Source organism: Brassica rapa, chromosome A02 (genome assembly GCF_000309985.2).
Source record: "Brassica rapa cultivar Chiifu-401-42 chromosome A02, CAAS_Brap_v3.01, whole genome shotgun sequence".
NCBI lineage: Eukaryota > Viridiplantae > Streptophyta > Magnoliopsida > Brassicales > Brassicaceae > Brassica > Brassica rapa.
In genome coordinates this window covers 8414296-8419808 of record NC_024796.2, presented here as the reverse complement: position 1 = coordinate 8419808, position 5513 = coordinate 8414296, and the positions used below count along the sequence as shown (strand labels likewise).

Here is a 5513-nt window from a genome sequence, read left to right as displayed (position 1 = left end):
TATTGATTTGTTTAGATAAGTTTTAGAACTGTAATTAATTAATTTAAATTGATTTTAAATGTAGTGGTAGAATCTGTAAATAAAAAGAAATACAAAAAGAAATATGTAATTTATTATAAATGCAATGACTAAATGTGTAAATAAAAGAAAATACATATACTGCTATCCAAGTTTCCAAACAATTCTCATATAACATTGTCATCCATGTTTCCAAACAAACCTAATTTGTACTTCAGTTTTAATAATATAGATATGACAAATAAGCAAAACTATATACAAACTAAAATTATGGAAAACATGACAAATAAACAAAATTACCTAAAATCAAGGAAATCATGACAAGTAAGCAAAATCACTTCATAAATAGATAGTATATATAGATAGATGTATTAAAATGGATGGTTTATTTTAATATATACTAGATTTCCACCCGCACAACCGTGCGGGTATATATTTTCACATTTATATATATAGATATTTGTTTTACATAATTATTATATATTTTTAATGTTACTCACATATTTAAATGTTTGTATAATTATGCCAAATATAATAATTTTATAGTTTTCATGCTGTAAATTAAAATCATCACATATATATGTTGCTTATTATATATTTGTCTTATTGAATTTGCGTTTGATTACTAAATTAAATTTTTTAATGCATGAAACAACATATATGAAAACAATTTTGTATTTAATTTATTATAATCATGATCCGTAATTAAAATCGTAATATTTTTAAGTAATGTTTATTAATTTTATATAATAAATTACTGTATATTAAAAAGTTTAAGATAAGTTAAATTTTTATACATGTATTATATTGTTTACTAATATTAACCCATTCTACCAACATATTATATTTTTAGCATAAATATTTTATATTAATGAAAATAAAATATGTTAACTTATCAATTTAAAATAATTTTATCATATTTTGTTCAATATAACATTTTTATTTTAAAATGATAGATATTATTATAAATTGATAAAATAGGATATAATCTTATTCTTTTAGTAACATTTCATTACTAATTGCAAAATTAGTTGAAAATATTTATATTCAATTTATGACAATTAAGATCATATTATAACTTTTTTCAAGAGATTTGTTAGATTTTTTTTTAAAATTAAAAGAAATAAAAGATATTATGATTAAAGTAGTTAAAAATATTACGTATATTAGCATTAGTGATATACATTTAATATAAAATTTAAATGATGGTCCAAATAAAATATCATTCATTAAAAAATCATGATTTTTATTTTATTAAAAAACAAATTTGAAAAAAATAAAATAAAAATAAATACTTATTTCTAACAAAATCTTTAAAAATTATTAGTAAATGTATTTGTGAAATTAATTAATTTCATTTTATTTAAATTTTCGTTTATAAACCAAAACTATATTCAATTTTAATTTCTAATTATATTTTATGATAATTTAAATTAAAACTAACTAATTTTTTAAAGTAAATTTAAAAAGATTCTAAGAAGATTTTAAAAAGATTTTGTTAGAATATTTTAAATACATTCATTTGTATTTCAAATAAAAAGATAAAGATATTAAAAATATAATAATGAACTTATGTTAAATATGATATTTTCTAGAAATGGTCCAAACTAAAAAAATCACACATGAAAGAAGTCATGACTTCTCTTTTAATATATAAGATAGATTTATTTTAATATATATGGATTGAATGTATCCTAACCAAACTAAATAAATCATAGATATTTTTGAAAAAAGTATTAAAGCAAATGAATTAAAAAAGTCCATGTATTGAATGGAAATGAATTGAATTGGATTTTAGTTAGCATAGCATTTATGGAAAGTTGAAAACAATCAATATCCATGCCTTATATAAGTGCCTCTTTATGCAAACTCTCCCAATTAATCAATTATATCAACTGATATTGTCATCTGCAAAGTAAAATTGTGATCGATGGCGAAATCAACTTTTCTTCTTGTGGTGGTTTCATTTGGTCTCCTCTTTGCTTGTGTCATTGAAGCTACTGAGAAGAACTTTCAAGATGAGACCAACCATTTACTCTGGCCTAGAAAACTGCTTAGAGGACCAGCTGATCCACCACCACGAGGTCCACATAAGGCAGCCATAGTCGGCGTAAAGCCATGGTCACCATCACAACGCCTAGTTTTTGGAATGTTACCAAAAAATGTTCCTATTCCGCCATCAGGACCTAGTCCAAATCCGCCATCAAGAACCGTGTAATGATCATTTCATCATGTGAAATCTTCTTCTAATAAAAATATACATATATATATATATATATATATTAATCAACAACAGCAAAATCATTCTTATAATGCTTCGTCATCATCATGATATCATCCTATTAAATAGTGGAAAGCGAAGAACCATCCTCCACTAACACAACACATTTTAGAAGTAAATAAGCAACTAAAAAAACTAATAATCCAATGGAAATCAAGACAGAAACTAACAGAGCATGAAAATGAGTCTCAGGAAATACATTTAGAAATGCGAGAAGGTCAGAAGTTTGGAGAAAATAACAAATAAAAGGTGAGACAGATGAAGAAGACGATGCTTTCCAGATTTCAAGTGAAAGAATTTTTTTTCTTTAGTGTATTGTTTAGCAGGTCGGGTTTGCGTTTTTGTATTCTAAAATAATTTGGGTGGTTTTTTCGATGAGTTCAGTAGTTTGGAGGTGATCAGTGCGGGTTCGTTAAGTAGAAGACGATTTGGGCAGTCAACCCAATAAGATTCCTTAAGTTTTTATGAAAATCCACAATTCTTAACATAAATCACACATTTTTTTATAGAAAAACACTTTAACTATTTATAAAAAAAAATCAAATATCTATATGAATAGTCACATATTTTCAATTTATTGGTAGTTATTTTAAAATAAAACTATTACAAAATATATTTTGAATAGACATATTAGTTAAAAAACACTTTCATTATTGAAAAACACCTTAACTATTTTAAAATACTAAAATTCAAATATACACATCATTTCAAAGAATAATTTTATTATATAAAAACACATTAACTATTTAAAAAAAACTAATTTTTCCTTTACAATGGAAAGACACAACTTTTTTTACACTAACTAAAAGCATCTCCAAAAAAAAACTCTATAACTTCAAATATATAGTTTTTTGCTCTAAAAAAAGAACTTTAAAACTTCAAATTTAGAGTTTTAAGGAGTGAAACTTCATATTTACAGTTTCACTACTCAAAACTTTAAATTTGAAGTTTCATCTTTTTATTTGCATTTTGGTCCTTATAATTAATTACACATCACATTTATGATTTTTAAGTTTTTCACATTTATCGTTTTATTCTTTAAAACTTTTGTATATCATAAATATTTCGAATTTATTTTAATAGATTCAAAATTTACACATAAAATTAAATAATTTTTTAATGAAATTTATAATATTTAAAACTAGAATTAGACAACAAAATATTACAAAATAAACTTAACAAAAAACCTTTATAAAAAGATACATGAAGACATAATTATTATACAAATTTAAATATTACAACAACACTAATAATCTAGTAAATTTTCTTCGGAACCTCTAAAATATTGTCCAAACAAATTTTGTGTAACCTAAGATATAACATTGCAGAAATAATTTTATGGAATAACATGGTATTTTGCTTGTAGTTTGATATTTAATTATGTACTTCTATTTATAATTTTATATTTTAGTATAATATTTTATTAATTAATATTACTGTAATATTTTAGTTATTTATAAAAGTTGTATATATTTATATTAATTATGACAAATATAACGACCATAGTATAAATTAATAATAATTTTGAAGTTAATTTTGAATTTTATTTTTGGAGAGAAACATCTTGAAAATTAAAATATAGAATTTTGCAAACTCTAAAATGGAGAGTCCTTTTGGAGATGCTCTAATACAAAACTCTTGAACAAATAATTTTACAAAGACACAAATTTTCAACTTAATTAAAATTCATAACCTTTTACATTAATTGAGATTGATATTATTAATAGATTAAAATATACATAGTTATTTAAATAAATAATAAAAGAAGTTTACTATTATTTTCTAATAATACGTTTTTGAATTCTAATTTTTTCAAATCTTTTTCCAGAAGTTTATTTTGAAATCTGAAATTTTTTGCTGGAACTATTTTAAAATTCTTATTTTTAATTCTTATTTTTAATTTTTAGTATTTAATTATTTTTTTAAATTCTAAGTGTTCACTTATCTTTTTAATAAAATATTTTGGTTATTTTAATTATTGAGAGCTATATTTGTGATAAACAAAATTGAGGATCATCCTAAGGTGTTTCCCTTTAAATATTTGAGTTTCTGATATTTTATTTTTAAAAATAGTTGTTGAGGCCTGACGGATGGTCAAAGGGAGAAGCAGAAACAGCGGCGTTAAACGAGAAGATTCTGACTGCTCAATTTAAATTTCCAAAAGATCTTCCTATTTTTATACTCTATTACTATTAAAGTTAAATAATAATCTGTTGTTGACAAAAAAAGTTCTGCTAGTGTTTCCCTTCATTATAAAACAATTACTTAACTTAATTCATATAATTCTACATGTAGTGATTAAAATAGGTAATTAGAAATTGAGGATCCAAGTATCCAACTGTGACGTGGTCCCGCAATCTTCCCTCATTTGGTACCTAGTCGAACCTTGCATCTCCTCGAAAACCCAAATCTCTTCTTCTTCTTTCTTTTACAGTTACATTTTCCATTTCCAAAATGGTTTTTCTACTTTGTCGTCTTCTTGTCAGAATCTTTGGCTGTCTTTGTCAAACTACAGCTCTCGTCAAAACTTAGTTTGACCCGACTTTTTTTTTGTAACCAGTCTGACCCGACTTTTCTCCTTTAACTTCTTACCTTTGGATTTTATATATACATCTTACGTTGAATATAAAATAGTGTTCAACAAAAGTAATACCTCCACATGTATATGAACTTTACATACACCGTAATCCAATTTGGTCAACTGAAGGATATATAGTAACAAATAACAATAGCCATTTTTAACTTGCTAAACTGATTTACATTTGATAAATTTACGAAAATGTTGTATGGCCAAATTATACAATTACTCCATTTGATTCGGACTAGCTGCCTGTTTATATTTGACATTGACATAGGGTCTGCATACCAATAATATCATTATTATTAGTTTTTGTTTTGAATTTCAAAGTATTGTTCCCCCTACTAAAAAGTTGATAACATAACATGTAACACAACATTAGTTAGCTAGAAATTGGTGGGAAACCCTTTATTAAATAGGCTTGGAAAATAAAAATATTAAGAAGCTTATAGTGTTAGCTGTCCTAAACCAAATCTGGAAATTAACAATGCGAATATGTTTTTTTTAAAGAGTTATTCTTGGGTTCACCCTCTAGGGTGAACTTCTAGGTTCACCAACCAATAAAATTTTATTATTTCAAATTCGATATTTTTTAGAAAAGGAAATAAAATATTGTCAAGTTATATTATGCTTTTA

General features: G+C 23.8%; 1 long non-coding RNA gene across 3 annotated transcripts; it reads left to right on the top strand.

The window, feature by feature from the left end:
- The first annotated feature begins 1764 nt into the window (after positions 1–1764).
- Positions 1765–5513, top strand: LOC103852149. 3 transcript variants are annotated; one of them, XR_004455690.1, is made up of 3 exons: positions 1765–2232; positions 2492–2548; positions 4373–5513. It is a non-coding gene; the product is annotated as an uncharacterized LOC103852149 (long non-coding RNA). The 3 variants fall into 3 exon arrangements; XR_004455691.1 differs by lacking the exon at positions 4373–5513 and adding an exon at positions 2684–2821; XR_004455689.1 differs by lacking the exon at positions 4373–5513 and having other exon boundaries at positions 1776–2232; positions 2492–2821.